Raw genomic sequence first — 14366 nt, forward strand, 5'->3', positions numbered from 1 at the left:
TCCATGTGAATTCTGGATAAAATCCTGGATAAAATTTTCTTTTTTTTTTTTCTTAAATGCAAGTAGAAAATTCTCCTCCTGGGAGGCTGTGTCTTTGAAGGACCAAGTTGTAAATTCAGTTACAACACGAGGTAAAAATGATGTGCAGCTTCCCTCTTGAAAATGGCGCCAAAATTTTCTGGTGAAGAAGACAATATGGCGATGAGAGAGATCAGTGGTATGTTCCTGTACGATGAGTGGCGGCCTGGTCGCATAGACGAAGTCGAGAAGAAGAAAAAGGAATACGTATCCGCTGGTCAGAAATTCGCCCAGGATTCACCATTTTAGAAGGATTGTGGTGTGTGTTACACGTCGGTTCACCATTTTAGATGGTGCTTGAATCAGGATTGTGGAGTCATCTAAAGGTTGACTCCTTCGGAAGGTTGTAATATCATTTGATAGGAACACGATACAAAGAAATACATAGAACAAGGCTATAACTTTAAATACCTTTAATGACGGCCTCACACACACACACACACACACACACACACATATAAGTTGAATGATAAATGGAAGTAGTTTGATGCGCGGAGGCCATGATCCTCTTCTATGCGTTACCTCCCTCTGCTAGTCGCCGCGTGTCGTAAGAGAGCCGACTAGATCATGTCCTTGCTCTACGACGTCTAGATGTTAAAAGAAGAAATCGCAAAGCCTCGTGTCAGAATCTCATTGCTGCTAGCGTCATCTATCGCGAGTTTATTTAAACCCGCTCTCAAGAGAGGTAACTTCGCCTACAGAGAGATGTAACTCTTGGAAGAAAGGAAGTTGGAGAATAGTCCCAAGGTAGTACAGGGAAGTGGAGAAAGTCTTGCAGTGTTATGACCGGTCACATGATTTGGAGTTTAATATTTCAAATTTTGTCAGATAACAGAATTACTGAGCTATGTGCAGGGAAATGGGTACATATGGAACTAAGAGAAGGTGGGAACGCATTGTAGAGTTAACTGAAAGATTTTCCTTTAATGTAAGATGTGTTGTCAACTTAGCAACTGACAATGATTATTTCGACGGAGAGGATGAGGTAGGTTTGTATGACAGAAGTCATTATTTGATATGGTGGAAGAGAAAATATGATACGAGCCTCTGCCAGAACAATGATGTCAGGTTTGTTTTGTCAAGAAAGAAATTGTGAGTGGTGTGTTTACTAATCTTCTGCTTTGTTACTAGGAATACTTCATGACTCTTATTCTGTATGGATGATACCTATGAAATATTCTTAATAACAAAATTATGTGTTTATTTCAATGAGGTTATGTTTGTGTAAAACTGTGCTTAATATGACGCTAGAGTTATAGAGGTTGTTGAATGAGTGGGATAATGAAAACCTACTCTGGATAACAGGGACTCCAGATATAAAGGTCAGTTTCTGTTACGAATTTCTACTTTCATTTCATATACTTTGAGCAGACAGCAATTCATTTTAAATACGGACTTATATTCTTTTTACATGCCATACTGAAAGTGAATGTCTTAGACGATTGCTTTTCGGCTACTGTTCCTCGTCACAATAAGACCTACATATTGGCTGTTCACAAGCGTCAAACCTCTTCTGCTCTCTAGATTTCTATATACTAGAGATATCGAGGCTTTCGATTTTCTACAATAAATTAATCAGCAAACTTGACTTCAAAGCAGCGTATTGTCATCCATTCCGATTAAGAATACATATCGTGTCAAGACAATTGACATTAATTCTTGTTTACGAGTTTATCCTTTGGTGTCTCTAATACTGTACTTAAAGTGATAATCGCCAACGATAACATTAGAAGTGTTTACATCAATCTGGACGATGTTATTGCGTTGGTAAATTCCGAGAATTTGACCAAATTATTTCAGCCACTAAAAGACTCAACATAAAAATGTTTAACAAAAATGTATTTCAACGATAACAAATGTTTGTCAAACACCTGCTGGTTACCTAGGATATAAAATAGAGAGTAATTCGTTGAAACGAATTTAACGAAATGCTAAACAACTACAACGATTACTAAATTTCTTCAGTTCCTACTCTAAATAGCTGTTTTCTTCCCCAGAACTAATGCAGCCCGTAATAAATCTTACCATTTTATTGCAAAAATGCACCTAGATACTATTCATCAGCTTAACACTTAAATAGTCAATACCTCTCTCTCAGCCATTTCACCTGAAGTTTTTCTAACATGTTGAAATAGACGCCTTTAGAATTTCGATCCCAAGAATCCTTTCGTAACATAATAAACTATAATAAACCTGTCATTTCCCCACCAGAACTTTTCTAGTTCTAAACAGAACGTCAGGTCAATTTAAAAGGGAGTTATAACTCTCATAGAAAGTATTAGGAAATGGGAGAACCTTTTTACTTCGATGCCATTTCATATTACATACTGACCAACAAAGCAATCTCATTCATATTTACTCACAATCGTGGAGGAAAACATAAGATTCTTCGTTGGTGGATGCAATCACCGCCCTACAATTATGACATCATTCATGTACTCAACAAAATTCACACAGCTACTAATGTTCTTACCAGATGCTCTTGTATAACATGTTCTCTTAGAATCGAAAGCGGCATAATGTCAGATCTAATAACTTGTCCTTTCTTTGAATGAAATTACAAAAAAAAAAAAAAAAAAAAACTTGTGACAAACGCATGCATATTCAGAATTAAAGTCATGATTCCTCTTCTCATGTCAAACTTTTGAACATCTGACACAACAGCTCAGTGCCTACTTTAAAGGTTCTCTACCGTCGTATAACTCTTACCACATTTTGTCTGTAGATGTGCATAAATACTAAAAAAATTCTATTTGGATTTGCATGTTCAGGAATGTCAGTTTCTATGCAAGGCATTGTCCTCAAAATATATTCTTCATGTTTGGTGCTGGGTATGACTATAAACTATATCCGGTAATGGGACCCTAGGACCCTGGTTTCAGGGTTAGAGGAGTGTGGAACCACCTCTTAGCCACTATTGTTCAAGGTCTACTCTGGCCCGGAGTGGTAGCACCTGTAAGAGTTCCAGCAATGGGTTAGCTAGCAAACACTCCTGCCACTGGGAGGGGGGATCGATAGAATACAGTCGCCGTATTCCCTGCGTGGCGTAAGAGGCGACTAAAAGGGGCGGGAACGAAGGGATTGGGAATCCACTCCTCCAAGTAATTTCATATTCCTAAAAAGACAGCAAGAAAAAGATAAGGGGGTGGGAGAAGGTTAACACCAAATCTCATCCTAGTACCATGATCATGGAATGTGCGTGGGTGTAGTACAAGTGAGGTAAAGAGGAGAGAGATAGGGAGTGTGATGATGAGTAGAAGGATGGCTGTGCTGGCACTGAGCGAGACTAAGATGAAAGGAAAGGGAGAGTATCTGTTTGGGGATGTGACTGGACGAGTGTCGGGAATGGGAGTGGGGAGGGCATTGCTGGTGAGTGAGCGCGTGAAGGAGAGTGTGGTGGAGTGGAGGGAAGCGTCTTCAAGGTTAGGGTTAGGGTTGAGATGAGGTGGGGAGGAGAGATGCGGGTGGTTTTTAATGCATATGGTCCAGGGAGTGAAAGGAGTGAGGAAGAAGGGGATAGGGTGAGGAAAAGTGGTTATGTGGTGGTGTTGGGTGATTTGAATGCGCGAGTGAGAAATGAGGAAGTAGAAAATGTAATTGGTACATATGGAGTTCCTGGTCGGAATGAGAGAGGAAGGGGGTTGTTGCAAATGTGTATGGAGCAGGAGTTGGTGGTGGTGGTGGTGGGGAATATTCTTTTTAAATAAGGGAGAAGAATAATTTCACGTGGTGGAGGATGGAGGGAGGAACAGTAGTGGATAGGGCCTTGATGGATTATATGGTAATTGATAAGAGAGTGGTAGGAAGGTTGGTCGCTGTACATGCAATGAGAGGTGAAGGTGGAGGGGTGTCAGATCACTTCTTAGTACAGGGTGAGTTGAAGGTATGATCAGAATGGAATGCTAGACGAGTGACAGGGAGGAGAGAGGTTGTGAAGGTGAGTGAACTGAATAGGAGGGAGAAGGAGTAAGAGTATGTAGAGAAACTGAAAGGTGAATATGAACAGGTTAAGAAACGCGAGATAGGAGGTGTGGAGGAGGAGTGGGAGGCTTTTTGAGAGACAGTAATGAGATGTGCCTCTGAAGTATGTGGGACACGAGTGGTTGGAATGGGTGTGAGGAAAGGTAGTGAGGGGTGGAATGAGCAGGTAAAGGATGCGTTGGCAGAGAAGAAAAGGGCCTTTGAAGAGTGGCTGCAGAAAAGGGATGGAGAGGCTTATGATCGCTACAGAGAAGTGAAGAGGGGAGTAAAGAGAGTGGTGAGGGTGGCGGAATGGGAGGCGAGAGAAAGGTTCGGGAAAAAGTTGAATGGAAATTTTGTAAGAAATAAAAAGATGTTTTGGAAAGAGGTACAAAGGGTAAGAAAGGTGGTTGGAGGAAGGGAAGAAAGGGTGGAGGATGTAAGTGGAAATCTGTTGAAAGGAAGTGAGGATGTACAAAGGAGGTGGGGAGAGTATTTTAGTGAGCTGTTAAATGTGGAGGATGTTAGGGAGGCAAGTATAGTGGTTGTAGGAGGAGAGAGGAGAATGCCTGTTGCTAGGGAACTGGAAGGGAAGAGTTGAAGGAATACAGCACTGGTGGCGGATTCGGAAGAGCAACTAAGGAGACTGGTGGTAGAGTTTGGAAAAGTGTGTGAGAAGAGGAAACTGAAAGTGAATGTAGCTAAGAGTAAGGTGATGAGATGTTCGAGAGATGGAATGGCTGATAGGATGGATGTGGGTATAAATGTTGAGATGTTAGAGGAGGTGAGTGTTTTTAAGTATCTGGGATCCTAGGTGACGGCGGATGGCTGATGTTGCTTAAAGGGGTACGGAACTAGCATGATGTGGCGGTGGTAAACCAGCGTATGCTGTCGGGCCTCGCTGCTGATATTGGAGGTTGTGTTCTATGCCTTGACCCGAGCATAGCTACCCCATCCTAAAAACATGGGGAATAGGCCTGTGTATATGTATATATGCATGTATGTTTGGTGCTCCAGCTTCAATCCACTTAAATTGAGGATGTTTCGAGATGTTTGTGGTTTTCGTAAAATAAAAATTATATTACTTAAAATAATATAATTCCATCTGGAAACAATCAGGTTGAGTGTCTAAGAACATTAAAACTTGTTCTTTGCCCCAAAAACGCTACCAAAAAAAAAAAAAGAAGAAAAATCCCGGCCTTTTAGAACTGTTACATGGAATTATGTCCCTCTTTTGTACTGCGACTGACCAGACGACTCAAGTGTCTGTCGTAATTCCTGTCTATCCATCAAAGTCTTTGAAGCAATAGCCAAGGAGTTGGGGACTTGGTGCCTTTAATAGCTTTTGTATGCTGTTGATATGATTCACATTGCGGAAATTGCGGAGTATTTGTTAGAGAAGCTCCAAATCTGGAAAAATTGTCTAGAACAAAAAACTTAAACTCCTGACAATTAATAAAGCTCTAATTAATGACATAGATAAAGAAATCCCATTGTCGTCTGGGAAATGGCCTTCTTCATTGCAAGGAAGGTGTAGGTATGAATTCAATGTGTGTATTAAAGGTGGAAATGAATATATATATATATATACAAACTGTTATGTGATCTCTAGAACATCTGCAGTCCTAGTTCAGATGTGTTAAATATACAGTAAGAAGATATGTAATGAATTCGATCAATTGTTCAGATAGAAATCTCACTAAACATAGTTGATATTTGTTACCAAGAGGATTTAAATAGTTGTGGACGTAGCTATAATGAAAATATAGTTGTTAGGGATATTGAAAGATACGAGTTAGTTAGGATGCTATGTTCCCCGCCCTCTCTCTGTGAATATATATATATATATATATATATATATATATATATATATACCGAAGTACGCCGTTGCATTTATCATTTAGCTTTAAAGAGAAGATCTTATCCTATTCTATCTCTATTTCTCGTAAATTTGCTTGTTTTATAATATAAACATATCTAGAGGGAGTTTTATCGTCTAATTATATGTTAATCTAATTTAATCGAAATATTTTAGCACTCTGTACTACATATGTGATACCCTACTGTTCTTGTATTTAATATGTAAAACGCTCGTTTTACATTGCTCTAAATTACCTTATGATGACAAATGAAAATGTGAATTCATTTTTATATCTCTTCCGCTGAAGTACAAATTATTTTCATCCTAAAGGTACTTACAGTGTTAGTTCTGATATTAGTAGCTGTACTCAACAGAACAATTCGTTGGAAAAAGTAAATTATCCCTAATGAATAGATAATTTAGACAATGTTGTGCAATCTATTTCAATCAACTGACTACTAATTAGATATAATGTCAAAATCAAATTACAATTTTAGAATGATAGGAGATGCGACAAAATCTTTCAAGTATTCCATGAAACTACTCTTGAAAATTCGACTAATTGTTGGGAATGTTCAAAACATCTGTACAAAATCAACATATTTAGTTAGACCGTCAAATTCACTCATTCATTTGTGAGACTATAGCTAGTGATTGCACTGTTGAAATTAAACCTGTAACCATTATGCTGGTAGCCAATCAGACATCACTATCAAATCACAGTAGTTTCACGTAATCGGTCTATTATGCAACCAATCAGCGTCAAGCCATCGCGTGTTTCAGACTTCTAGAATTTTCTCGTCGTGCCCTATAAAACGGTGGATATTTGGTGGTAATTGCAGAATGTTGAGACAACCGTGTGTTGTGTCTCCATTCTTGCCACATCCAGCCGATCAAGACAGATGACAGATAGTATTCAGGAATTTTCGTCGCCACGAATGTAGTGCAATTATTTTCCAGTTGTGATGGCCACCCGCAGATTTTTGTATCAGTAAGCTTGTCGTAAGCGCCAAGCCGTATGTAATTATTTGTAAAAGACCAACACAGTTTAACACTGTACAATAATAAAATCTGTTAATTGTTCACGGTGATGTCAGTTACTTTTTCACTCAGACCGAGAAATACATTTTCATTCAGCAACTCAACCAGTCATCACCTCAAACTTAACAACAACAGCAACAGCAGCAGTATCAGCAGCAGCAGCATCGATGACGGCGGCGACGACGACGACGACGACGACGACGACAACAACAACAACAACAACAACAACGAATCTAGTTAAATTCATTCACAAAATCAGCCCCCGTTAATTTTGCTCAGATTGTTTTCAATTTTGGTGTATCGATGCAGTTCATCTCGTAAATTAAAGAATCTGATGCTATTTGGAATTAAATTTAGCTAATCAACAGACAGCGAGGCATTAACAGCTTGTTACCATGACAATCATACGTTGTGTTGTGTTTCACTTCATCCGCACGTTATGTTGTGCTGATTCTTCACACCACGCGATTCACTTCACCCGCGTGTTTTGTTTTAATAAAACTTTATATTTAAGAATTAGAATTTTATTGTAGATACTTTGCATCAATTATCTTAATATTTTACATATTTTTCATATATTTTTCATATATATTTTACATATATTTCGTGAAGTTTTCTGTGTTTACTTTTTTGTGCTTTTTTTTTGTTTTTATCCACATTCAAGCCATTTAATTGCACCACTCTGAAGGAGATTTTGAAAACAGAGGTGGATGCAGTAAATTATTTGCAAGAAAAGAGTGTTATCCCTAAAAAAGAAGTGCAGTAATTCTAGGCAAAACACGAGTAAGAAAGTGGTTCGTGGGAATTTGTATTGGTGGTACACTCGCAATGGTTGAAACAAATGCCCGTCAGTTCAAACTCACGTCAGGCCAGAATGAGCCATTCTGTATTTTTTATTGAATATGTAGGACAACATTATTTAATGTGTCCCATGCTGCTAATATATTCCAAAGATTTATCGACGAAGGCATCGTGGTTAAAATTTTGTTTTTTGCCTATATTGACGACTTGTTGATTGCTAACCCTACGGAAGAGCAGCATGAACAGCACTTAAAACAACTTTTTACTAGCTTGTCAGTTCGGTGTTATAATTAACCCCAGGTGTTTCTTGTATTACAATTTTAGGACATTTTATTGATAAAAATGGAATTTGTCTATTAAAGGTAAAGTTGATCTGCATCGCTAAGGAAGTTGCGAGAATTTCTCGATCTCATTAACTTCTATAGAAGATTTCTTCCTCACAGTACGGAAACCATATTTCCTCTAACAGAGTTGTTATATAATCATAAAAATATGAAGCTATTTCTCTGAATGCAGCAGAATTGCAATCTTTCAATGGCATCAAAGAAAAGATAAGTAAAGTTACTCAGCCCATCCGGCACCAGACGCTCCTCTATCATTGATAATAGACGCATCTGATGTTGAATTGGTGGAGGTGCTGCAACAATTTGTTCAAGATTCTTGGCAACTTTCTTTTTTTCTCAAGCGCTTCAAACCAGCAGAAACTTTCGGAAGAGAATTATTGCTCGCTTTTTCATCTGTGAATCATTTTCGACAGATGAAGTCTGCAAGTACACAGACGGTCTCTTGATACTCAATTTATCACAGCAGTTTCTTTTTATGTGACACCAGAGACTACAAGTATAATAGGTTCTGTAACGAGCACTTGCCTCCAGACAAAAACCCGATTCTAGGCTAACGAGGAATTCTCTACTTCATTGTTTAGTCTCCTAGAAATAGCAGTCAAATAGAAAAGTAGGGCACATTGGATAATATCATTCTGCGTGCACTGAGCCGAAGTAAAATACAGGATGGTCATGGGTGGAATGACGTTGATCATAGGTTTGTTCGATCAGGGCTGATCTAGTGCTAAATTGCAACAACAGAAACACAACCCAGTTTCCCTAGGTATCTGTTTTGGTTGATTATCCTATCAGCTGGCACCTAATTCCGTGTCTCCCTTATCTCTCTCCTGGTTCGTAATATTCAGCTGGGTTACATTAGCGATCAAAGAATCGATTAGCTACAATTCATCTACCTTAGGGCAACACAGATTAAAAAAAAATATCATTCATGATTTTAGAACCAACATATTTGACGACTGAGTCTTTTGAAAACATATAGACAAAATAAATTGTAGCCGCAATATAGTGGAGTTTGTTGGTCCAGGGGTTGTTTATGCGTTACGTCTGTTTGTCGTGTATATGTGTGTGTACTGAGCTGCAGTACTGGGTGGTGACTGTATAGAATATAGGCTGTATGAGTTGTGTTTTGGTGTTAGGTAGTGATTGTCCCTCATTGCGGTTCTGATGTCATAAATGAATAACAATGGGCAATAAAACAATTTTTTTTTTGTCTGGTGCCTGGACTATTTCAACGAATTCTTAAATGATTTTGCCTGCTAAATTCAAATATAACTTCAGTTTTTCTCTATCAGGTCTACTCAGAAAATTAGACCTGATAGAGTAAGTATTTTATTCATGCAAGAGGCATATAATATGAATCAATGAAAAGGGCGTGACACAAAACAAAACAAAGTAAAAATAAAAATTCAAAATTGAAAATGCACATTGACAAAGATTTTTGGCAGAAATTTCAACCAATAAATTTACGCTTCTTTGTGCACCGTGAATGTTGAGCAGCAGGAGTATCTCGTTTTAAACACCAGCAGTAGTCTGCCATCATCACGGCGTCCTAACGTCCTTGGTACCGAGTTTCCATCTTCTTCATGTCCTGATAGAATCGTTCGCCTTGTTCATCGCTGACATCTCCGAGATTTTCAGGAAAACGATCAAGATGACTAAAAAGATAATGCATTTTGATGCTCATATTCGCGCCAAAATCACGAAATGCTGATATCAAGTTGGTAACAAGGTTTTTATAGTTTTCACTTTTGTGTTTCCCAAGAAAATTTTGCACTACTTCTGCAAAGGCTAGCCAAGCTGATGCTTCATTTTCGCTAATCATTTCCACGAAAGTTATGTCCTTCAAGCGCTTACGGAGCTGTGGTCCATCCAAAATGCTTGCTTTAAGTTTTTCAATCGTCAAGTCTGGAAATACACTGCAGATATTCTTGAATCACTATCCATTTTTGTCAAGAACTTTGACAAATTGCTTGATCAATCTGAGTTTGATGTGCAAAGTGGGGAAAATGGTCTTAATCCGCTCAACTAAAGGTTCTTCCAATATATTGGCAGCTCTACATGGAGCCATATTTGTTCGAGGCGGCCAGTCTTTCTTAACGTAGAGATTTACTCAGTCTTTACTGTTCCATATGCAAAGAAAGCATAGGCATTGGGTATGACCAGATTGCTGTCCCATGAGAAAATTCACCATCTTTAAGTCAATGCAGATGATCCATCTTTGACCATGATACAGTATCTTCTCTAAAACCAACTGAATTTCTTCATATTTTTCCTTCAGAGTTGTTGAGTGGCCGAGTGGGACAGAGCCATACACATTTCTGTTGTGCAACAATAAACATTTTAAACTACGCTTAGAGCTGTCTATGAAAAGACGCCATTCCTCTGGTTTGTATTCCTCAATGCCAAGTTAATTAAGAAGCCCACTGACATCTCTGCAGTAAACCAACTCTTCCTCTTTTGTGAAGAAAGAAAGGAACTCTTCATGCCGACACCGATAAAAGGTTATGCAGACATCATTCTCTAGAAGATTCTTCTCTTTCAGCCGGGAAGCCAACAGTTCTGCAGAATCTTTTGTGGTTCAAATCACAAACTAGATCATTCAGTTCCACATGGGAGAATAGCTGCGATAAAGTCTCAACTGAAAAGTCTTGATCTCTAGTGTCATCGTCAGGTGATGAATATTTTTTGGTTGAGGATAAAGTTATCTGGGGCAAGACATTGAAGACAGGAACAGGAAACTCTTCACTGTGTGGAACCGGTTTAATAGCAGAAGCAAGATCAGGAGAGACAAGCGTTTGTCAATTTTTCCGGTTAATACCCTTCAAATTTAGGTTACAAAGATAGCAGTCATCCACGTGATTACCATTGGTATAGCAAACCTGATACTTTTCCTTGTTCCTTTAATCCATTGTCGCAAATGCTCTGTACATTGTTTGCAGATACTATACGGTGCCCAATATCTATCTTGGTCTCCCAGCTTGGCTCCAAAATATGCCATGTACGCCCTTTCAATAAATCAGTGATGTTTATCCGATTTTCAGGTAATGTGTATTCTCCACAAACATAAAAGACATCTGGGGAATTAACACTTTCTTGAAGAGGACATCTTGCTCATTTTCTATTGCTTAGTTCTGTATAATATCTACAAAGTATGGAAAAAGAAAAGAAACTTAGAATTAGAATAAGGTAACGAATACTGCGTACTGGACGTACACACATACATAGTGACTATAGGAATGTTCAATAACTTCAAACAAGACCTGATAGGTCAAAAAGAAGGTTATATTTGGATTCAGGAGACCGATTTTGTATAGGAATGGTGTCTATTTCCTAAACAGCAAAAACCTTGTAGACCAGTATAATCGATGATTAACAGTATTTGTGTTTGGGCGTTCATTTTACAAAATCATACTAAATTGAGTATAATTTTACATTCTGTTTGACTGGGAATATGATACATACATTATTACAGCAGTTGAACAAATAACAGAATTTAAGAATTAACGCTTGAAAGAACATCTGGTCACTGCAACATACTAGTATATAGTACCACAACGATTCATAAATTAGCGAGGACAGGTTAAGTTAAGGAAATAAAAACGACTTTTCATGAGATTTACCAACATAAGTGTGTGGTATCTTCAGCCGTTATTAATATTTGAAGATGACATAATCTCCTGTAGCTCTCTTTTTAATAAGATTTGCCGGACCTTTTTTTTATATACCATAGCAAAAAAAGTTCCGGAACATTGATCTAATTGGCTGACCCACAATCGCGTGAACTTAATGCCTTATATGGTAGCTGTCGTTCTAAACTGGAAAATAGAAATGCGATGGTTCAAAACACGATGTTATCTCGCTACAGTTTAAACTATGCTTTGTATGAGTTGTATTATAATGTTTGTGTTGCCTATGTATTGTGTAATCTGTGATATCTTATTGACAGGTGATCCTGCAGAATGTGTGATGTGTGGATTGTCAACTATTGTATTGAAAGTGTCTTCAGTTGGAATGTGTCCTGTGCCTAGCCTAGAGATAGGTACTAGTACGTGTATGTGTATTTATGTATGTGTGTAAGTCTAGGTATGTATCTGCGATTGAGTAAGGGTACGTATGTACCCATGTGAACGTTAGTGTATGTGAGTGTGTGTGTGTGTGTGTGTGTGTGTGTGTGTGTGCGTGCGTACGCAAGTGTGTGGGTGCCTTTGTGTATATATATACGTACGCGTGCGTGTTATGAGTTAATGACACATGCAACTTGGGTCAGGGTTTGATACGAACCCTGTCTCGTTCTCTTCCTTTTATTATTACTATTGTTAGAAAGGCGGCAAACTTTCTTGTGTGCGGGACAGGTAAATTGTTTATATCTGCTTTCAAGTCATTTAGGTTCCTGTTTATAATATTAAAGCTGTAGTTTATGACTAGCGTATTTATACCTATTATCTTATTTCTAGCATTCGGCCAAGTTTTTAATATTAGTCTTCTATAGTATTCTTTCCAAATTTCATTTTTTATTTTCATGTGTTGTATTTTAGCTGTTTTATCTTTCCCTGGGCATTTGTATGGGTGATTATGATCTAATTCTCTAATTTCAGTGTCTATGTCTTGCATACTATTCTCAGCGCTGGTTATTTAGCCTCTTCTTAAAGTCGTTTCGGCGTATCTTTGCCTTTGATGAAACTATGGACGATTGCTATTCTTTACGAAGATTTTCAAGTCGTCCATATACAGGAGATAATTTATATTTTGTCTATTGCACCTGTATTCTATGATGGCTTCATTTAGCAAGTTTGTTAGTGGGGTAAGAGCAAGGCAAAATAGTAGGGGGAGCTCGGAATATTACAAGGCTGGTTTTGATAAATGTTTGTCCCTATTTTTCTATGTTACGACAGTTTTCCATTTTGTCATTGCATGGCTGATATACTCTAACAGTGTTGGGCCTACCTTATTTTTTGTGGAGTGACTCCTGTATCAACGAGTGTGGAATGCTGTCGAAAGCCATCTAGTATACAATCCATGCCATGCTGAGAATAATTTCGCTCCTTTTACAGTCTTCAATAATGGCCGTATTCTTCATTAACCATTCTTTGCAGCTATACATCCCTTTTCCGGCATCCTTTATGTCCTGCTAAAACATTGTTTTCCAAATGTGTAATTAGTCAGTTGTACATAATTGATGTGAGGGTTCTGTATCTTGTTGGAAGGCATGTTATAGGTATGTAATTTTGTGGGTATCCACTTTTATCTTTATTTTATATTTTGTTATTTGAATCTCTTTCATTTTCATATTGGATCCTTTTATATTTCACAGAGTAAGGATGGCTTTATTTTTCCAATTCTGCCTACTATATTATCTTTCCATTTTGGGTTTTGGGTTTCGTGGGGGTGGGTTACAGATTACCTGTTAGGGTCGAACCCACTTTCTCTTGATATTACTGCAGAATAGATCAAATTGTTCAGTATGTCACTATCCAGATGGTCTGATATCTTAAGCATGTATTCCCGCAGTGCTCTCTTATATTTATTTAATCTTTCATACAGCTGTTTAGTCCTTTGTAATTCGGGGAGTTGTTTAACTGATTCGTGTTTATTGATTTTGTGATGTCTTCTATTTTTTCATTACTTCAATCAGGTCATCCTCAATATCAATTATAATGGATCAGTCATGGAGTGCATTGTTATTCTGTTTGTTGTAGGATGTGGGGGTATATTGTTGTTGTATCTGTTTTGTTGTGTTTCTACGTTTTCTGTCTTTTCTGTCTTTCGAGCTTTGTTTTTTCGGTTGTTTGATTTGTTGTGCTTTATTATTCATTTTTTGGGTGAACAGCTCTGTAGTAATATTATATACGTTTTGGTTATCGTCTATTTATGCATGGTTGTCTCCTTTGTGTTCCATTTTTTTTACTTCGTAGGGTCTTATTATGCATTGGGAAAGGTAAGCCTTTAATTTTTGTTTGCTTGTAGCCCATTGGTTACTGTAGTTGAATCTTCTCTTCTGTTTTCAATGTGTATTCTGTCTATAAGTTTGTCTATTTCAATTTTGGGTAATTTAACCTAACGCAAAATAAACTTTCACCCGCATCCTAGTTTGCTTGCTGTTATATTTTTCTTTACAGCCTTATTATTTTTCTTCCACAGTTTATATGTCTCTTTTATGATGCTTGTGTGTTTTGGGTAGAGTGTTGCTGTATAGAATGCAAATAACACTTCAATATAGTCATCATGTGTTCAGCGTTCTCTTAATTTTGTTTTTCGTTTGGACGTTGACATTAGGAGACGGG

General features: G+C 37.9%; 1 protein-coding gene and 1 pseudogene across 1 annotated transcript in view; one reads left to right on the forward strand and one right to left on the reverse strand.

Moving 5' to 3' along the window:
- Window positions 1-14366, forward strand: part of LOC106867763 (uncharacterized) — a 133852-nt gene that overhangs the window by 56774 nt on the left and 62712 nt on the right. The window lies entirely within an intron of this gene.
- On the reverse strand, window positions 9456-11161 carry LOC149132028 (uncharacterized; annotated as a pseudogene).

This window comes from Octopus bimaculoides, chromosome 18 (genome assembly GCF_046866305.1).
Source record: "Octopus bimaculoides isolate indiv1 chromosome 18, ASM4686630v1, whole genome shotgun sequence".
NCBI lineage: Eukaryota > Metazoa > Mollusca > Cephalopoda > Octopoda > Octopodidae > Octopus > Octopus bimaculoides.